The sequence below is a fragment of the Lolium perenne genome, chromosome 7 (genome assembly GCF_019359855.2).
Source record: "Lolium perenne isolate Kyuss_39 chromosome 7, Kyuss_2.0, whole genome shotgun sequence".
In the NCBI taxonomy this organism is placed as follows: domain Eukaryota; kingdom Viridiplantae; phylum Streptophyta; class Magnoliopsida; order Poales; family Poaceae; genus Lolium; species Lolium perenne.
This window is the reverse complement of record NC_067250.2, coordinates 24,293,562-24,316,345: the sequence shown is the minus strand read 5'-3', so window position 1 is coordinate 24,316,345 and position 22,784 is coordinate 24,293,562. Positions and strand designations below refer to the sequence as shown.

Genomic DNA, 22,784 nt, shown 5'->3' with positions numbered 1-22,784 from the left:
GAATAATAACTCAAAAGCACAACTTGAAAAGTTTGAATTTTGACAAAAATTTACATGTCATGTATGTGAACGGAGGAAGTACAAAAGTATGTTGATACGGTGCATCCAAGCCGATCCACCTAGGTTGATGCCCGATCTTTCACAGCGAGAATCTGGGGTAGAGAATCCTCCCAACAACGCGATGAACGCAGCCTGGAAAAGAGGGAACGAATCCAGCAAGCAACGGATCGATGAACGATACGCCTCAAACCAAGAGCTAGATAATCCTTGATGAACACAAGAACCTTCGCAGCGGATAATATAGATAAACGGCAACGCCGTACCCCCGGAGGGATGATACACGTGAACACACGCAATGGGGAAAACCCTAATCTTTAGACTAAACTTGTTCTGTCCTAAACCCTAGCCGTGCCATCTCCTTATATGAGAGGGAGAGCTGGCCGGCCGGCCCCCTTATTGGGCCTAACCTAGTTCGACTTGGACAAGCCCAAGTCAAACAGACTCTATTAAAACCCTAGATGGCCCACAGCATGACCTGGCTACATTATTATCTCATAATAACAAGATTATAATAAACTACTGGTACAACCTTAGACCCAAATATCATATCAATGGCTGTCCTAGAGTACCAGACCCGGATATCCATATCATCTCTCCCCTTCTTCAAGAAGCGTTGTCCCCAACGCGTGAGGGTCTTCTGGAAAAGGTGACGTGATATGAACATGACACGTCCTCACCGTCCTCAAGTCTTGCTTGCCTTCCACACCACATCCTCCCTCGCGGCCTTCTTGACTTGATACAGCACTTGGCGCCTCCTTTCTTCTCCACATGAGCTTGGACTTCGGCGCCAATTCCTTCTTCTTGCGAGGTTTTGATGGACCCTTGTGTCGCTGCACATGACCCTGCACAAGATGTGTAATTCCTGGGCCACATAGATGTCTCACACGTCCATCCTTGCCTCGATGCATCCGCGGTGTCGCGGAAAACTGGACAGTACTCATAGCACGGTAGTGCCGCTGCCCACCATCTCAACTGACGCGCTCCGCCACAGCCGGTCTAGACGCCGGTTGACCGGGTATGCGACCGGTCGGTCCGGTTATGACCGGGTCTGGGACCGGATCCTGACCGGGACGTCGCGACGTCTCACAGAATATGCTCCGGTCGGCATCAGCGCATAAGCCGGTCTGAACCGGGCTCACCCGGCGCCTGGTCCGGTTGGACCGGCCCTGTGACCGGGCTGAAACACCATCAGCACTGGCTTCGCTAACCTTCTCGCCTCCCACTCCTCCCACGCGCATCTGCGCCATATGTACTGGAACATCATCAGCACAAACATCATCAGTCTGTATACTAGCACAAACTGGAACTGTAGCACATACTTGAAAGTGCATGGAGCCCCCATGTGTGGTTTTGGTAATTAATGACAATCCCTATGGACTAATGTTTGCATTGAGTTATATTTGTAGGAGTTGTCCATAGGCAATTCTTGAACCATATGTTGGCTTCAAGGTTGCAATAAGAAGAAATTGATGAAGGATATCAAGTGTCAAGTATGTCTTGAAGATGAAGATGAAGTGAGCCCTCAAGTTACTTCAAGACATCAACATGATGAAGAATGAAGAAATGATGTGCAAGTTCAAGATGAGCCATCTCGAAGAGATCCTTTGCTTGAGTCTTGTCATCCATATGGTGATCATGGATATGTGAAGATGCGCCGAAGAAGAAGCTCTCCCATGGTGGATTATGGGGGAGCAATCCACATGGTGGTCATGTTTATGTGAAGATGCACCGAAGAAGAAGCTCTCCCATGGTGGTTTATGGGGGAGCAATCTACAAGACTTCGTCAAGCAAGCACAAGCAAGAAAGGCGTTCCATCTTGTTGGGGTCAAGATCGTCGTCATCAAGCTCAAGTGGAATGCGCAAGTATAAGGTTTGCTCTTGATAGGGTTTCTTTCTCACCGGTCTCATAGTGTAGTTGGAGACCGGTTTATAGTTTAGTTGCCGTACTATGAAGAGGGCTCTCGAGTGAGTAACTCGATCGTATCGTTCGGAGAGAGCTCAAACCTTTGCATCCTTGCATCATCTTTCTTGGTTGTTATTTGGACCTTATCCATGTGATGTTTTAGAGCTTGTGCTTATTCTCATGACAAGCTCTAGTTCATCGAAAACGGATTTTGCATAGATCACTTGTTGCGTTTTCGAGTTTGGTTCATCATCTTTCTTGGTTATTATTTGAATCTTATCCATGTGATGATTTAGATCTTGTGCTTATTCTCATGACAAGCTCTAGTTCATCAAGAATGGTTTTTGCACGGGCAACTTGTTGCATTTTCAAGATTGGAGGTTTTACCGGTATGTCTTTTTTAGATAGGTCAAACCTTTCATCATTTGTTTCTATCCTCCCTTGTTGGACTATGATGGTTTCCTGCATGATCTTGTAGATCTTGTTCCTAGCTTTAAAACAAGTCCAAGATCATCAAAATCGGAGTCCGGATGCTAAAGTTATGCCCGTTTCAGTTTGATGTTTCTGCCAGTTTTCAGGGGGGCGGATATTCCGGCCCAAGTTTGGGGCGGATAATCCGGCCCCCCGGAAAAATCCGGTTTTTGGACAAATCCGGGCAAATATCCGGGCAAATATCCGGCCCCCATCCTGGGGCACGTTTTTTCTGGTCCTTAGCCATTTTTCGGGGCCCGGATATTTTGCAAATATCCGGCCCGAAAAATCCGGCCTGAGCTGACCCAAACGGTCATATTTCGATGGGAGGGGGTATTTAAGCCCCCCTTCTTCCCCCTTGGGCAGCTACCTCTTCTCCTTTGTGCTCTCCACCATTGTTGACCTTGAGAGCTTCCCTTTCCCTCTACTCCTCCTATGCTTCTTGAATCTTTTTGAGGGAAAAGGAAGAGGAGATCTAGATCTACATTCCTACCAATCAAATCCCTCTCTTTGTGAGGGGAATCCACTAGATCTAGATCTTGGAGAAATTTGGTGTTCCTCCTCTTATTTGTTCTTCCTCTCTTATTCCCCCAATAGCTTTTGTAGCTTTGTTGGAATTTGAGAGAGAAGGACTTGAGCATCTTTGTGGTGTTCTTGCCATTGCATTTGGTGCATCGGTTTGAGTTCTCCACGGTGATTCGTGGAGGTGAAAGCAAGAAGGTTGTTACTCTTGGGTTCTTGGAACCCTAGACGGATTCTAGGCCTTTGTGGCATCTTAGTGGTGTTCTTGGGGACTCCAATTAAGTTGTGGAGAATCTTCAAGGGCAAGGCCTTTGTGGCATCTTTGTGGTGTTCTTGGGGACTCCAATTAAGTTGTGGAGAATCTTCAAGGGCAAGGCCTTTCTGGCATCTTTGTGGTGTTCTTGGGGACTCCAATTAAGTTGTGGAGAATCTTCAAGGGCAAGGCCTTTGTGGCAATTTGTTGGGAGCCTCCAATTAAGTTGTGGAGATAGCCCCAAGCTTTGTGCAGGTTCGGTGACCTTCCTAAGGTCCCATAGTGGATCGAGGACATCCCTTTTGGTGGGAATTCTCGAGGAGAATACGGTGGCCCTCGTGCATTTGGAGTGACTTGTCCTCCACACCGCTCCAACGGAGAGTAGCACTCGCAAGAGTGTGAACTTCGGGCTACATCGTTGTCTCCACGTCACTTCGGTTATTCCTATACCCGAGCTCTTTACTTATGCACTTTACTTTGTGATAGCCATCGTGCTTGAAGTTATATATATATCGTGCTATCACATAAGTTGCTTGTCTTGCTTAGCATAAGTTGTTGGTACACATAGGTGAACCATTGCTTAGAATAAGTTGTTGGTGCACATAGGTGAACCATAGTTTATAGGCTTTGGGCTTGACAAAGTAAACGCTAGTTTTATTCCGCATTTGTTAAGCCCATCTCGTAAAAGTTTTAAATCGCCTATTCACCCCCCCCCCCCTCTAGGCGACATCCGTGTCCTTTCAATTGGTATCAGAGCAAGGTCTCTCATTCTTAGGCTTCACCGCTGATACGCGTACAGCACGCGTCCGTTGGGAACCCCAAGAGGAAGGTGTGATGCGTACAGCGGCAAGTTTTCCCTCAGTATGAAACCAAGGTTTATCGAACCAGTAGGAGCCAAGAAGCACGTTGAAGGTTGATGGCGGCGGGATGTAGTGCGGCGCAACACCAGAGATTCCGGCGCCAACGTGGAACCTGCACAACACAACCAAAGTACTTTGCCCCAACGAAACAGTGAGGTTGTCAATCTCACCGGCTTGCTGTAACAAAGGATTAGATGTATAGTGTGGATGATGATTGTTTGCAGAAAAACAAGAGAACAAGATTGCAAGAGATTGTATTTCAGTATAGAGAATTGGACCGGGGTCCACAGTTCACTAGAGGTGTCTCTCCCATAAGATAAACAGCATGTTGGGTGAACAAATTACAGTTGGGCAATTGACAAATAAAGAGGGCATGACCATGCACATACATATTATGATGAGTATTGTGAGATTTAATTGGGCATTACGACAAAGTACATAGACCGCTATCCAGCATGCATCTATGCCTAAAAAGTCCACCTTCAGGTTATCATCCGAACCCCCTCCAGTATTAAGTTGCTAACAACAGACAATTGCATTAAGTATTGCGCGTAATGTAATCAGTAACTACGTCCTCGAACATAGCACCAATGTTTTATCCCTAGTGGCAACAGCACATCCATAATCTTAGAGATTTCTGTCACTTCCCCAGATTCACGGAGACATGAACCCACTATCGAGCATAAATACTCCCTCTTGGAGTTACAAGCATCTACTTGGCCAGAGCATCTACTAGTAACGGAGAGCATGCAAGATCATAAACAACACATAGACATAACTTTGATAATCAACATAACAAGTATTCTCTATTCATCGGATCCCAACAAACGCAACATATAGAATTACAGATAGATGATCTTGATCATGTTAGGCAGCTCACAAGATCCGACAATTAAGCACAATGGGGAGAAGACAACCATCTAGCTACTGCTATGGACCCATAGTCCAGGGGTAGACTACTCACACATCACTCCGGAGGCGACCATGGCGGCGTAGAGTCCTCCGGGAGATGATTCCCCTCTCCGGCAGGGTGCCGGAGGCGATCTCCTGAATCCCCCGAGATGGGATTGGCGGCGGCGGCGTCTCAGTAAGGTTTTCCGTATCGTGGCTCTCGGTACTGGGGGTTTAGCGACGGAGGCTTTAAGTAGGCGGAAGGGCAGGTCAGGAGGCGGCACGAGGGCCCCACACCACAGGTCGGCGCGGCCAAGGGGCAGGCCGCGCCGCCCTAGGGTTTGGGCGCCTCGTGGCCCCACTTCGTCTCCTCTTCGGTCTGCTGGAAGCTTCGTGGCAAAATAGGACCCTGGGCGTTGATTTCGTCCAATTCCGAGAATATTTCCTTACTAGGATTTCTGAAACCAAAAATAGCAGAAAACAAAGAATCGTCACTTCGGCATCTTGTTAATAGGTTAGTTCCAGAAAATGCACGAATATGACATAAAGTGTGCATAAAACATGTAGATATCATCAATAATGTGGCATGGAACACAAGAAATTATCGATACGTCGGAGACGTATCAGCATCCCCAAGCTTAGTTCTGCTCGTCCCGAGCAGGTAAAACGATAACAAAGATAATTTCTGGAGTGACATGCCATCATAACCTTGATCATACTATTTGTAAAGCATATGTAGTGAATGCAGCGATCAAAACAATGTATATGACATGAGTAAACAAGTGAATCATATAGCAAAGACTTTTCATGAATAGTACTTCAAGACAAGCATCAATAAGTCTTGCATAAGAGTTAACTCATAAAGCAATAATTCATAGTAAAAGTATTGAAGCAACACAAAGGAAGATTAAGTTTCAGCGGTTGCTTTCAACTTGTAACATGTATATCTCATGGATATTGTCAACATAGAGTAATATAATAAGTGCAATATGCAAGTATGTAGGAATCAATGCACAGTTCACACAAGTGTTTGCTTCTTGAGGTGGAGAGAAATAGGTGAACTGACTCAACAAAAAGGTAAAAGAATGATCCTCCATAGAGGAAAAGCATCGATTGCTATATTTGTGCTAGAGCTTTGATTTTGAAAACATGAAACAATTTTGTCAACGGTAGTAATAAAGCATATGTATCATGTAAATTATATCTTACAAGTTGCAAGCCTCATGCATAGTATACTAATAGTGTCCGTACCTTGTCCTAATTAGCTTGGACTACCGGATCATCGCAATGCACATGTTTTAACCAAGTGTCACAAAGGGGTACCTCTATGCCGCCTGTACAAAGGTCTAAGGAGAAAGCTCGCATTGGATTTCTCGCTATTGATTATTCTCAACTTAGACATCCATACCGGGACAACATAGACAACAGATAATGGACTCCTCTTTTATGCATAAGCATGTGGCAACAATTAATAATTTTCTCATATGAGATTGAGGATATTGTCCAAAACTGAAACTTCCACCATGGATCATGGCTTTAGTTAGCAGCCCAATGTTCTTCTCTAACAATATGCATGCTTAACCATAAGGTGGTAGATCTCCCTTACTTCAGACAAGACGAACATGCATAGCAACTCACATGATATTCAACAAAGAATAGTTGATGGCGTCCCCAGAAACATGGTTATCGCACAACGAGCAACTTAATAAGAGATAAAGTGCATAAGTACATATTCAATACCACAATAGTTTTTAAGCTATTTGTCCCATGAGCTATATATTGCAAAGGTGAATGATGGAATTTTAAAGGTAGCACTCAAGCAATTTACTTTGGAATGGCGGAGAAATACCATGTAGTAGGTAGGTATGGTGGACACAAATGGCATAGTGGTTGGCTCAAGGATTTTGGATGCATGAGAAGTATTCCCTCTCGATACAAGGTTTAGGCTAGCAAGGCTATTTGAAACAAACACAAGGATGAACCGGTGCAGCAAAACTCACATAAAAGACATATTGAAAACATTATAAGACTCTACACCGTCTTCCTTGTTGTTCAAACTCAATACTAGAAATTATCTAGACCTTAGAGAGACCAAATATGCAAACCAAATTTTAGCATGCTCTATGTATTTCTTCATTAATGGGTGCAAAGTATATGATGCAAGAGCTTAAACATGAGCACAACAATTGCCAAGTATCACATTACCCAAGACATTTATAGCAATTACTACATGTATCATTTTCCAATTCCAACCATATAACAATTTAACGAAGAAGAAACTTCGCCATGAATACTATGAGTAGAGCCTAAGGACATACTTGTCCATATGCTACAGCGGAGCGTGTCTCTCTCCCATAAAGTGAATGCTAGGATCCATTTTATTCAAACAAAACAAAAAACAAAAACAAACCGACGCTCCAAGAAAAGCACATAAGATGTGATGGAATAAAAATATAGTTTCAGGGGAGGAACCTGATAATGTTGTCGATGAAGAAGGGGATGCCTTGGGCATCCCCAAGCTTAGACGCTTGAGTCTTCTTAGAATATGCAGGGGTGAACCACCGGGGCATCCCCAAGCTTAGAGCTTTCACTCTCCTTGATCATATTGTATCATCTCCTCTCTTGATCCTTGAAAACTTCCTCCACACCAAACTTAGAACAACTCATTAGAGGATTAGTGGACAATAAAAATTAACATGTTCAGAGGTGACATAATCATTCTTAACACTTCTGGACATTGCATAAAGCTACTGGACATTCATGGATCAAAGAAATTCATCCAACATAGCAAAAGAGGCAATGCGAAATAAAAGGCAGAATCTGTCAAAACAGAACAGTTCGTATTGACGAATTTTATCGAGGCACCAGACTTGCTCAAATGAAAATGCTCAAATTGAATGAAAGTTGCGTACATATCTGAGGATCACTCACGTAAATTGGCATAATTTTCTGAGTTATCTACAGAGAAAACAGCCCAGATTCGTGACAGCAAAGAAATCTGTTTCTGCGCAGTAATCCAAATCTAGTATGAACTTTACTATCAACGACTTTACTTGGCACAACAAAACACTAAACTAAGATAAGGAGAGGTTGCTACAGTAGTAAACAACTTCCAAGACACAAAATAAAAACAAAGTACTGTAGTAAAAACCATGGGTTGTCTCCCATAAGCGCTTTTCTTTAACGCCTTTCAGCTAGGCGCAGAAAGTGTGTATCAAGTATTATCAAAGGGTGGTGCATCTTCAGCGGGGTGTGGAGTTTTCTCAACCAGGCATAGTATATTAGATATATAAGTTTTAGCGTCCCCCTTTTTATTAGTCTTGGGCTTGCTACTCTCATCAAACAAATTTTCAGGAACAAGCCAAGCATAATTATTTTCTAGTGCATCATTCATCGCTAGGAGCTTACATGGTATTGGTGCTTTGATCTCCCCACCATCATTAATATTATTAGTGTACTTTATTCTATCCATATCCATCTTTTCAAGGAGACTAACAAAATTTGTATAAGAACCAAGCATATTATATTTAGCAAAGACCTTTCTAGCCTCTCTTGCTATACCACCAAATTCTCTAAGAAGGGTCTCTAAAACAAAGTCTTTCTTTTCCCCTTCTTCCATATCACCGAGTGTAAGAAACATGTGTTGGATTATAGGATTGAGGTTAACAAATTTAGTTTCCATCATACGAACTAAAGCAGCAGCGGCAATTTCATAGGTAGGAGCAAGTTCTACCAAGTGTCTATCTTCAAAATCTTCAACGGTACTGACATGATTGAAAAATTCTTCTATATTATTTCTCCCAATTATAGACCCGCGTCCTACCGGTATGTCTTTCGTGGTAAAATTAAAAGGAAACATGATGAATCAAGTAAAGTAAATGCAAGTAAATTTTTTTTTTTGTGTTTTTGATATGGCAAACAAGGTAGCAAATAAAGTAAAACTAGCAACTAATTTTTTTCTGTGTTTTGATTTAGTGCAGCAAACAAAGTAGTAAATAAAACTAAGCAAGACAAAAACAAAGTAAAGAGATTGGGAAGTGGAGACTCCCCTTGCAGTGTGTCTTGATCTCCCCGGCAACGGCGCCAGAAAAAGAGCTTGATACGCGTACAACACGCGTCCGTTGGGAACCCCAAGAGGAAGGTGTGATGCGTACAGCGGCAAGTTTTCCCTCAGTATGAAACCAAGGTTTATCGAACCAGTAGGAGCCAAGAAGCACGTTGAAGGTTGATGGCGGCGGGATGTAGTGCGGCGCAACACCAGAGATTCCGGCGCCAACGTGGAACCTGCACAACACAACCAAAGTACTTTGCCCCAACGAAACAGTGAGGTTGTCAATCTCACCGGCTTGCTGTAACAAAGGATTAGATGTATAGTGTGGATGATGATTGTTTGCAAAAACAAAGAGAACAAAGATTGCAAGAGATTGTATTTCAGTATAGAGAATTGGACCGGGGTCCACAGTTCACTAGAGGTGTCTCTCCCATAAGATAAACAGCATGTTGGGTGAACAAATTACAGTTGGGCAATTGACAAATAAAGAGGGCATGACCATGCACATACATATTATGATGAGTATTGTGAGATTTAATTGGGCATTACGACAAAGTACATAGACCGCTATCCAGCATGCATCTATGCCTAAAAAGTCCACCTTCAGGTTATCATCCGAACCCCCTCCAGTATTAAGTTGCTAACAACAGACAATTGCATTAAGTATTGCGCGTAATGTAATCAATAACTACGTCCTCGAACATAGCACCAATGTTTTATCCCTAGTGGCAACAGCACATCCATAATCTTAGAGATTTCTGTCACTTCCCCAGATTCACGGAGACATGAACCCACTATCGAGCATAAATACTCCCTCTTGGAGTTACAAGCATCTACTTGGCCAGAGCATCTACTAGTAACGGAGAGCATGCAAGATCATAAACAACACATAGACATAACTTTGATAATCAACATAACAAGTATTCTCTATTCATCGGATCCCAACAAATGCAACATATAGAATTACAGATAGATGATCTTGATCATGTTAGGCAGCTCACAAGATCCGACAATTAAGCACAATGGGGAGAAGACAACCATCTAGCTACTGCTATGGACCCATAGTCCAGGGGTAGACTACTCACACATCACTCCGGAGGCGACCATGGCGGCGTAGAGTCCTCCGGGAGATGATTCCCCTCTCCGGCAGGGTGCCGGAGGCGATCTCCTGAATCCCCCGAGATGGGATTGGCGGCGGCGGCGTCTCAGTAAGGTTTTCCGTATCGTGGCTCTCGGTACTGGGGGTTTCGCGACGGAGGCTTTAAGTAGGCGGAAGGGCAGGTCAGGAGGCGGCACGAGGGCCCCACACCACAGGTCGGCGCGGCCAAGGGGCAGGCCGCGCCGCCCTAGGGTTTGGGCGCCTCGTGGCCCCACTTCGTCTCCTCTTCGGTCTTCTGGAAGCTTCGTGGCAAAATAGGACCCTGGGCGTTGATTTCGTCCAATTCCGAGAATATTTCCTTACTAGGATTTCTGAAACCAAAAACAGCAGAACAAAGAATCGGCACTTCGGCATCTTGTTAATAGGTTAGTTCCAGAAAATGCACGAATATGACATAAAGTGTGCATAAAACATGTAGATATCATCAATAATGTGGCATGGAACACAAGAAATTATCGATACGTCGGAGACGTATCAGCCGCCTTGAGAGTAAAGATGTCGGTTAGGGGATTAGATCACAATAACTTGTTTATATTTGATGGCACAAATTATGATCTATGGAAAATTTATGTGCTTAATATTTTGTGGGGTATTTCCCCGAACATGGAGCGATTTCTTGACATGGGTTTTTCTTCTCCTAAGGATCCCCAAAATTTATCTTATGAGGAGAAGAAAAACTCTTGTCTCGATGCTCTTGCTTCTCATGTGATTTCCAATGTTGTGAGCAATGTAGTTACTTCTTCAATCATGCCTTTTGGGAGCGCTCATGAATTATGGACAAAGCTTCGAGATAAATATGATGTGTCCAATATCATTGAGGATGATTGTATTGCTTCCACTTCCGGCCGTGATGAGTTCTCATCTTCATCCACTTCACCAAAGTGTTTCAAGACACAAGGTAATGATATGGTGAGTGGTGATGGAAATTGCAATGTTGGTATTGAGCTTACTACTGATGATCCTTCATCTATATCTCATTGCAATGGTTGATCTTTGGACTTAAACACATCTAGCACTAGAAATGATTTACATGCTTGTGTTGATAGTCCTTGCATATCATGTGTAAGTTGCTTGAATAAATCTAATGATGATATGCTTGCTTTGTCTTGTGGCCATGATAAAAATGCTTCTATTTCCTCTAGTTGTTGTGTGACTAACATTGTAGAGGAAACCAAAGATTCTATTGGTCAAGACAAGATCTTGAAAGGAGCCTCAAGTAGCTCCTCATCTTTATCTCACGGTCCTCATATATGCCTTATGGCCAAGGGTTCCACGGTACCTCCTACCATGGAACCTAATGTGTCTCGTGGTGATAAGGATGAGGATGAATATGAAGAAGAGGATTGGGTTGTCTCTCTACGCGATAAGGGTAAGAGCGTATTCAAGGTTATTTGCAAAGATAAAATTGCTAGCACTCACTTCTTTGAAATCTTGACTACTGCTATTGAGAGCCAAAAACTTATTTGGATGCATGAGAACACCATTGATAAAAAGGGTGCTCTTGAACGAGAGTATGCCAATGATGTAGCATCCCTAAAGAATTATCTTGAAGAAGAACAAGAGACCATAGCCTCTCTTGAAGAGCAACTTGAAACCCTTGAAGTGTCTCAAAATGAAATAGTTTCTAAACTCACTAAGGAAAGAGACCATGCTAAAGCTCAAGTAAAAATGCTTAAAAAGGAAAATCCCAAAGTTGGTGTTGGTCATAATAAACTTGTTAAGGATCTAGATGATCTAGACAAGGCCCACAAGGTCTTGGAGAGCGAACACTCTATCCTCACCAAGTCCCATGAGCAACTTCAAGCTTACTATTTAAAAGAGCATGCTATGTTACCTTCTCTTCTTAATATGTCTTGTGATGATGCTTGTGCTACTAACTCTACTTCTTGTGAAGCATCTATCTTGAAGGAGAATGTTGAGCTAAGGGCTCAACTTGAATTGCTAACTAGCAATTATGGGAAATTGGAAGAAAATCATGGAAAGCTTTCTAGCTCCCATGAGGATCTTCTAGCCTCCCATGATAGGCTAAAGTTAGCTCATGAGGCTATCATATCGAAGGCAACACCTTGTGAGCCTCATGTGGATACTAGCACTACTACCCAAAATGCTATATTGCCATGTGCTAGTCCTAGTAATTCATCCACTCATAGTATTGCTAAATCTTGTGATGAATTATCTTCCTTGCCTTGTTGCTCTAACAATGAAGGTTCTACTTCCTCTAGTACTTGTGTTGTTACTAACCATGTAGAGGAAATCAAAGAGCTCAAGGCCCAAGTCACTTCTTTGAAGACCGACTTGGTAAAGAGTCATGAAGGGAAATGCAAACTTGACACGATGTTAAGTGTGCAACAATCCCCCAATGACAAGAGTGGACTTGGATTCAAATCCAACAACAAGAACAAGTCCAAGAACAACAACAACAAGAAGGGCCAAGTACAAGTCAAAGACCCGGCCAAGATTGTTTGCTTCAAGTGCAAAATTGAAGGGCACCATGTTAGATCTTGCCCTTTGAAGAAGAAGCAAAAAGGGAAGTGGCCTCAAGCTCAAACTCATATTCGCTCCCATTGTGGAGAAATCTAGTGAGAAGAAGGAGAAGAAAAGAACTTGCTACATATGCCGTGAGAAGGGCCACATCTCCTCTTTTTGCACTATTGGTACCTCATCCAACTCTATCTCCATTGATGATGTTTATTCTCTTTGTAAGGATGAGGGTGGCAATGTGTTTGCCAAATATGTTGGTGCTCAAAGTGGTGTCAAGAAAAGAACCATTTGGGTTGCCAAGCCTATTGTGACTAACCTCTTAGGACCCAACTTAGTTGGGGACCAACAATCCAAAACTTGATCAATAGGTGCTTTTTGGAGGGCATTGGAGACTTGGCTACATCATGAAGAATTAAGGGATCTTCATCATTTATATTATCTCAAGCCAAGTCTTGGTTATCTTTCTTCTATCATATATTCAATGTTCCTCCTTGCGGTAACATGTGCTCAACTCATTTATATTGAAAGTTACTCGCCCCTTTGCATGTGTTAGTTTTGTTCCTAACATGTGTTTGTATATGTTGTGCTTCCTACTTGCTTTTTCTTGAGAAATCAAGTCTATGCATGTTGGGTTGCACACCATGTATTTGTGTTTGTGTTGGAGCCTCTTTGCATCTTGTTGTATCTTATATGGCTCTTATGAGCGATTAATGGACAATCCCATTTTGGGGGAGTGATATTCCTTTGGGAATTTCATTATCCTAAACAATGTGTGTACATGAGGAATATCACTTAGAATTGATATTGCGAGATTATCTAGTCGCTATGTGGTATGTCATCTTCATGAGAAATTCAAATTCTAATGTCCATTAATATCTCTACTTGGATCTTATTTGCCTCTTGTGAAAATAAATTCCTTATCACATTATGGGGGAGTAATAAGCTTTGTGCATATTACAAGCCTAGAAAATGTGAACATTTGAGGTTGTGTCACATAGAATTGATACCGTAAATTATCTCTCTCCTATATGGCATGTTTGCTCAAACAAGCTCCAATTTGCTTAAATGGCTTCATTGCTAATATCTTTGTGGATCTTATTTGTGAAAGTTTTTCTTGGCATGGTTTTTCCCAACGTGTCCCTCAATACATTTTTGGAAAACCATGTGCTTCAAGTCATACTATTAATTGCTTTGCATGTTGGTATGAATACTATTAATTGCTTTGCATGTTGGTATGAATACTATTAATTGCCTTGCATGTTGGTATGACTAAATGAAGCTATCAAGAAACTATCTTTGCATGATGGTTAACTCTTATCTTTTACCATATGCTTTATTTGTTGTAAATATGATCTTATGTATACTTACAAACTACCACCGGAAAATATTTCATAATACCTCTTGTCCTAGGACAAGTAGTAATCAATTATGAGGTAGATATTTATTGATCATATCTACATTGGCTCTTGTGTTTAAATTGCCTTATTTATTGCCATGAATTTGTTGTGCTTTGACTCCCATGTATCTTCCTTGTATCTTATGGATCTAATTTGTCTATTCAAACTTTCTTAGCATTTTAGTAGATATAGGTAGCGTGATGATCCTAGTTTTGTGCATTTTGTATTCATATGCCAAATCCTAGATAATGCACTAATCTTGGGGGAGCTCTCCTATATTTGTTAGAATGCTTAACATCTCTTGATCATTATAAAAAAATTGGTTTTGGGAGACATAAAATTTTCTTTTTGGTACCTGTGCCATCATAAAAAGTGTCGAGGGTTTGGTTTATTTGTTGGAACCTTGCTCTCTTGGGAGTTGGTTATCTCATTCCATTGTGTTTAGGCTTAATTAGCTTCTTATTATGAGATAAGTCTTTAGAGTAAATCTTGTGTTGATTTGATTCTTTGATATAATTTGGGCAACCATTGTCTCTTGATTTATTTTGTGTTTTGTCCAAATTGTATCTTCCTTTGGTTCTTGAAAGTATTGTGCATGCATATTTAATATATGTATATCTTATGGCATGTGTTACTTTCTTTGATCCAATATATAGGGTAAACTCCATCAAATCCTAATTTGATTAAGATGTGCATGAAATTCAATTTCATATCTATATGCACATAGTATTGTGGAGTTCGTCCTATATGTTGTAGTGTGTCTAACTACTTCGGACCCAATTAGTTTGGGGACCATTTTGTACTTACCTTTGTGTTAGGTACAATGGATATGCATTGGATGCTTGTCTCTCTCTTGGAAAGAAGTGGTGACTCAATGGTAACTTGAGGCAAGCTAGGATGGTCAACGAACACATATCTACTACATCCACACCAATGCTATCTCAGTAACAAGTATCTTCTCATGCATATTTTTCTAGCATCCAACCACGTGGTTGCATCTTGGCATGAATCTCTTGATTTGCAAATATTGTGCTTCTTGCAAAAAGTCTTAATGAAACCTCTTTATTGTGAATGTGAGTAATTTGAGATGAGCACATATGTTGGGAAGTATATAAAATCATGCTCATGATTCATCCATCCCGACTATGCCTATCTAGCAATTTTATTGCATATCAATTCCTCAAACTTATCACTTGTGCAATATCGATGAAAGTGCAATTTGAGTTATTTGTTTTGGTATTCTTTCTTTGCGATACTTGTTGCCTTTCTCAAATGCATCCCAACTATCTTCTATCCCTTGTTGATATTTGTGATGTATTTTAGATGTTTGTGGTTGAAGTTCATGAATGTACAATAAGATAAAATTGAGCCTTTGGCCATGCTATTAAGCAAAAATTCTTATTGGTATATTGCATGACTTCATTTTGGATATCATGCTATATTTCTTGGGTATCTATTTTGTGTGTGCATGTTTCTTTGTGGATAAATATCTTTGTGATATTGCCCACTTAGAGAAACTTATACACATAAGATATGATACATCTCCATTTGATATCTTATTTATTTATTGTGTGTTGATTGGTCATGCTAAGCAATATAATTCATTGAAGACTATGATGATGCTTTTTGCTCATCCTTGTAATAGTCTTACAATATGTTTTATCATGCCTTTCACATATCCTCTTGGTTGAGACTTTTATTATGGTGCCTCTTACTTGTTGCTCAACCATTTGTTTGTTGCAAGTGTTAAGCTTATTTTCCTTTCTATGATCTATTGCAAATATTTGTATTTTTAATGATAATGAGGGAGTGAGGATTCCATGTTATGCATATTGTATTCAAATGCAACATTTTAATTTATGCATGTACCTTGGGGAGCTTCCTCATTTGATTTAGATAATTATCTTGTGGTGATCATTAGAGTTTGATTCACTTGGTATCTTTTGTTTTTGAATGATATTATGGGAGTGATGATTCCATGTTTGTGCACTTTATACTCCAATGCAAATTGTCTAGTTTTGTGCACAAACCTTGGGGAGCTTCCTCATATTATTTAGAGCAATCTTCTTGATCTTATCATAATATCTATCTTTCTTTTGGTATCTTCTTTGTGGTTCATTTGGTTGCTTGCTTCATTTGTTGAAGCTTCTTGACTTTGTTATCTTTTTGCAATCTTTGATCCTATCTATGGTGTGATTCCTTCCGAATATTCATAATTGGATATGTGCATTTGATTCCACTCAAATTATGAGAAATGCACACGTTGTGGAGGAACTCTCACTATATTGGCCTTCTAAATTTTTCACCCATTTCGGCAATTGGTGCCAATGGGGGAGAAGTTTGGAGGGTTTAAGGGAATTTGGTTATGTCTTTGCTTTGTGCTTAAGCATGTGCCTTTATTGCATTGCATCTTGTTGCTTTGCATAGTTGAATATTTAGAGGAAACTCCACTAGGCTTTGAATGCCAATATATGCAATGAAAGTCAAGATCATTCACACATGCATATATTATGGGGGAGTTTGCTCTATAGATTCAACTTATTTGTTACTTAAATTCCTTATATAAACCCTCTCAAAGAGATTGTCATCAATTACCAAAATGGGGGAGATTGAAAGTGCATGGAGCCCCCATGTGTGGTTTTGGTAATTAATGACAATCCCTATGGACTAATGTTTGCATTGAGTTATATTTGTAGGAGTTGTCCATAGGCAATTCTTGAACCATATGTTGGCTTCAAGGTTGCAATAAGAAGAAATTGATGAAGGATATCAAGTGTCAAGTATGTCTTGAAGATGAAGATGAAGTGAGCCCTCAAGTTACTTCAAGACATCAACATGATGAAGAATGAAGAAATGATGTGCAAGTTCAAGATGAGCCATCTCGAAGAGATCCTTTGCTTGAGTCTTGCCATCCATATGGTGATCATGGATATGTGAAGATGCGCCGAAGAAGAAGCTCTCCCATGGTGGATTATGGGGGAGCAATCCACATGGTGGTCATGTTTATGTGAAGATGCGCCGAAGAAGAAGCTCTCCCATGGTGGTTTATGGGGGAGCAATCTACAAGACTTCGTCAAGCAAGCACAAGCAAGAAAGGCGTTCCATCTTGTTGAGGTCAAGATCGTCGTCATCAAGCTCAAGTGGAATGCGCAAGTATAAGGTTTGCTCTTGATAGGGTTTCTTTCTCACCGGTCTCATAGTGTAGTTGGAGACCGGTTTATAGTTTAGTTGCCGTACTATGAAGAGGGCTCTCGAGTGAGTAACTCGATCGTATCGTTCGGAGAGAGCTCAAACCTTTGCATCCTTGCATCATCTTTCTTGGTTGTTATTTGGACCTTATCCATGTGATGTTTTAGAGCTTGTGCTTATTCTCATGACAAGCTCTAGTTCATCGAAAACGGATTTTGTATAGATCACTTGTTGCGTTTTCGAATTTGGTTCATCATCTTTCTTGGTTATTATTTGAATCTTATCCATGTGATGATTTAGATCTTGTGCTTATTCTCATGACAAGCTCTAGTTCATCAAGAATGGTTTTTGCACGGGCAACTTGTTGCATTTTCAAGATTGGAGGTTTTACCGGTATGTCTTTTTTAGATAGGTCAAACCTTTCATCCTTTGTTTCTATCCTCCCTTGTTGGACTATGATGGTTTCCTGCATGATCTTGTAGAGCTTGTTCCTAGCTTTAAAACAAGCCCAAGATCATCAAAATCAGAGTCCGGATGCTAAAGTTATGCCCGTTTCAGTTTGATGTTTCTGCCAGTTTTCAGGGGGGCGGATATTCCGGCCCAAGTTTGGGGCGGATAATCCGCCCCCCCGGAAAAATCCGGTTTTTGGACAAATCCGGGCAAATATCCGGCCAAATATCCGGCCCCCATCCTGGGGCACGTTTTTTCTGGTCCTTAGCCGTTTTTCGGGGCCCGGATATTTTGCAAATATCCGGCCCGGAAAATCCGGCCTGAGCTGACCCAAACGGTCATATTTCGATGGGAGGGGGAATTTAAGCCCCCCTTCTTCCTCCTTGGGCAGCTACCTCTTCTCCTTTGTGCTCTCCACCATTGTTGACCTTGAGAGCTTCCCTTTCCCTCTACTCCTCCTATGCTTCTTGAATCTTTTTGAGGGAAAAGGAAGAGGAGATCTAGATCTACATTCCTACCAATCAAATCCCTCTCTTTGTGAGGGGAATCCACTAGATCTAGATCTTGGAGAAATTTGGTGTTCCTCCTCTTATTTGTTCTTCCTCTCTTATTCCCCCAATAGCTTTTGTAGCTTTGTTGGAATTTGAGAGAGAAGGACTTGAGCATCTTTGTGGTGTTCTTGCCATTGCATTTGGTGCATCGGTTTGAGTTCTCCACGGTGATTCGTGGAGGTGAAAGCAAGAAGGTTGTTACTCTTGGGTTCTTGGAACCCTAGACGGATTCTAGGCCTTTGTGGCATCTTAGTGGTGTTCTTGGGGACTCCAATTAAGTTGTGGAGAATCTTCAAGGGCAAGGCCTTTGTGGCATCTTTGTGGTGTTCTTGGGGACTCCAATTAAGTTGTGGAGAATCTTCAAGGGCAAGGCCTTTGTGGCATCTTTGTGGTGTTCTTGGGGACTCCAATTAAGTTGTGGAGAATCTTCAAGGGCAAGGCCTTTGTGGCAATTTGTTGGGAGCCTCCAATTAAGTTGTGGAGATAGCCCCAAGCTTTGTGCGGGTTCGGTGACCTTCCTAAGGTCCCATAGTGGATCGAGGACATCCCTTTTGGTGGGAATTCTCGAGGAGAATACGGTGGCCCTCGTGCATTTGGAGTGACTTGTCCTCACCGCTCCAATGGAGAGTAGCACTCGCAAGAGTGTGAACTTCGGGCTACATCGTTGTCTCCGCGTCACTTCGGTTATTCCTATACCCGAGCTCTTTACTTATGCACTTTACTTTGTGATAGCCATCGTGCTTGAAGTTATATATATATCGTGCTATCACATAAGTTGCTTGTCTTGCTTAGCATAAGTTGTTGGTACACATAGGTGAACCATTGCTTAGAATAAGTTGTTGGTGCACATAGGTGAACCATAGTTTATAGGCTTTGGGCTTGACAAAGTAAACGCTAGTTTTATTCCGCATTTGTTAAGCCCATCTCGTAAAAGTTTTAAATCGCCTATTCACCCCCCCCCCCTCTAGGCGACATCCGTGTCCTTTCAATACTGCAACATCCACATCAACAACAAGTGTAGCTTCATCTGGCTTGTCACCAACAAGAACTGTCTTGTCATCTACAGGCTTGGCTGAAACATCACCAACGTCAATGCTCGGAACATCATGCACTTCTTGCTGCACTTTAGGCTTGTGCAACTTCTTTTTACGCACCACTAACTCCACATCGGACTTGATATGATCATCACCCATAGACTTCAAAGTCCGCTGTTTGCCACCATGCATAAAAGAATATGTATTTGCTCGCCCAGCATGTGTCACATTGCGATCATACTGCCAAGGACGCCCAAGTAGCAATCCACACACCTCCAATGGCAACACATCGCAATCGATCTCATCAACATAATCACCAACTGCAAATGGCACACGCACCTTGTGAGTAATCTTCAGCATACCACAGCTATTAAACCACTCAAGACGCTTAGGTTCAGGAAGACGCCATGTAGACAACCCCAACGCTGTCACCATCGCCTTGCTAATGCCATTAGTACAGCTACCACCATCAACCATCAACTTGCAAGCCTTGCCCTTGATAATGCACTGAGTCTGAAACAAACTCCATCGCTGACCCTTGTCAACTGTCTTGCAAGCATCACCTTGTACCCTCTTGAGTTGCATATTCAGCCCTCTCAATGGTACATCCTCTTCAACAGTCACAGTAGTGCTCTTGGTATCAGAGCCAGGTTTCCTCTCCTCAGAAGATATCACCTTGTCCTCGGTGACTGTTGGTAGTGGAGCAACCTTCTTAATAGGAACTACGCACTTGTCCACTGCCTGTCTTACCTCTGCCAGACACTTGTTCACTTCCTCCAATGCATGCCCAACTCCGGATGACTGCTTACGATCCTTCAATGGTAACCCGAAACCACCACGAAGAAAATTATTGAAGTCCGCCCAAGTATAAGCATACTCGCCTCTATCAACGGCATTACACCAATATATGTCCAACTCCTCATCCACACGCCGGTGAGCGAGAATACAAGCATCATAACCGGTGAACTTTCCTTTGTAGCGACGACATCGTTGGAAACCTAATTCCATGTACTTCTCCCAATCCTCGTACTGCTCAATTGTCGCGTAACGGCGTAAATACCACGTCAGTTCTGACACGGGACGATGTACTCCCTTCCGGATGTCAAGGAAATCATTGAATATATCACCGGATTTCGTACCACGCGAACACCGTATGCCATGTACATCGTCGGAAAACGAAGCAACAACAGTAGTAGCATCAAGTAGCATCGCCGGAGATGAAACAGGAGCAGCAGTAGCTAGTATTGCCGAAGAAGCAAGCGCAGTAACAGGAGAAACCGCCCGAGGAAAAACCGCAGCAGTCTGAGCCAGTCCGGCCCAGGGCCCGGTTAGACCGGCCTCCAGACCGGCCAGTCCGGTCCCTGGTCCGGTTGACCGGTCGCCAACCGGATGCATCGTACCGGAACACAACCGGACGAATTTTTGCGAACTTCCCGGTTTGCCGCCCGGTTGACCGGATTTCACGCCAGGCTGCCCGGTCACAGGCCCGGTTGACCGGATTTCAGACCAGATTTTTCCTGGTCGCGAAATTTCGTCTTCTTCCCGATTCTGGTCGTGATTTTTCGTGATTTTGACCTCCGAAACAGCCATGGATGACCTCCAAACTGCACCAAACAACACCAAACTTCCTCCAACCAACCTCCTTCGACCGAGAGCCAAACTCCTCCGATCTTAGAGCTAATCTTCTCCGTAGCAAACCGATCCAAAGAGATCGATCAACAAAACCTCGCCATGAGCAACCCAGAAAGCTGATACCACATGATACGGTGCATCGAAGCCGATCCACCTAGGTTGATGCCCGATCTTTCACAGTGATGTCTACGGGTGCTTCTATTCTTGTAGACAGTGTTGGGCCTCCAAGAGCAGAGGTTTGTAGAACAGCAGCAAGTTTCCCTTAAGTGGATCACCCAAGGTTTATCGAACTCAGGGAGGAAGAGGTCAAAGATATCCCTCTCATGCAACCCTGCAACCACAAAGCAAGAAGTCTCTTGTGTCCCCAACACACCTAATAGGTGCACTAGTTCGGCGAAGAGATAGTGAAATACAAGTGGTATGAATGAATATGAGCAGTAGTACGGCGCCAGAAAAGTTCTTGCTGGCGTGCAGTTGATGGTAGTAATATTGCAGGAAGTAAAGATGCAGTAAAACAGTAAACAAGCAGCGATAGCAGTATTTAGGAACAAGGCCTAGGGATCATACTTTCACTAGTGGACACTCTCAACATTGATCACATAACAGAATAAATAGATAGATGCTAGACTCTACACCCTCTTGTTGGATGATGAACACCACTAACTGTGTAGGATTACACGAACCCTCAATGCCGGAGTTAACAAGCTCCACAATATTCAATGTTCATATTTAAATAACCTTAGAGTGCATGACAGATCAACATAACCAAACCAAGTACTAACATAGCATGCACACTGTCACCTTCACACTACGAAAGGAGGAATAGATCACATCAATACTATCATAGCAATAGTTAACTTCATAATCTACAAGAGATCACAATCATAGCCTACGCCAAGTACTACACGATGCACACACTGTCACCATTACACCGTGCAGGAGGAATAAACTACTTTAATAACATCACTAGAGTAGCACACAGATAAATTGTGATACAAAACACATTGCAATCATAAAGAGATATAAATAAGCACTTCACTATGCCATTCATAACAGTGAATAAGTATTCTGTGAAATATAGCCTAAGAGACCCACACGGTGCACACACTGTCACCTTTACACACGTGGGACAAGGAGTCTCCGGAGATCACATAAGTAAAATCCACTTGACTAGCATAATGACATCTAGATTACAAGCATCATCATATGAATCTCAATCATGTAAGGCAGCTCATGAGATTATTGTATTGAAGCACATAGGAGAGAGATGAACCACATAGCTACCGGTACAGCCCCGAGCCTCGATGGAGAAGCCTTCCGGGGGCACTTCCCTGTCCCGGCGGCGTGCCGGAACAGAGACTCCTGTCCCCCAGATCTTGGCTTCGCGATGGCGGCGGCTCTGGAAGGTTTTCTCTGGTTTCGTCGAACGTGGTAGGGTTTTCGCAACGGAGACTTTAAGTAGGCGGAAGGGCAAGGTCGGTGGAGTCCTGGTGGGGCCACACACTAGGCCGGCGCGGCCAGGGCTTGGGCCGCGCCGCCTGCGTGTCCCCACCTCGTGGCCCCACTTCGTTTCCCCTTCGGACTTCCGGAAGCTTCGTGGAAAAATAGGACCCCGGGCGTTGATTTCGTCCGATTCCGAGAATATTTCCTTACTAGGATTTCTGAAACCAAAAACAGCAGAAACAAGAACTGCCCTTCGGCATCTCGTCAATAGGTTAGTTCCGGAAAATGCATAAATATGACATAAAGTATGCATAAAACATGTAGATATCATCAATAATGTGGCATGGAACATAAGAAATTATCGATACGTCGGAGACGTATCAGCATCCCCAAGCTTAGTTCCTGCTCGTCCCAAGCAGGTAAACGATAACAAAGAT

At 42.6% G+C, this 22,784-nt stretch overlaps 1 protein-coding gene across 1 annotated transcript in view; it reads right to left on the bottom strand.

The window, feature by feature from the left end:
* LOC139833535 (uncharacterized) overlaps positions 1-22,784 on the bottom strand; it is a 35,868-nt gene that overhangs the window by 88 nt on the left and 12,996 nt on the right. The window lies entirely within an intron of this gene.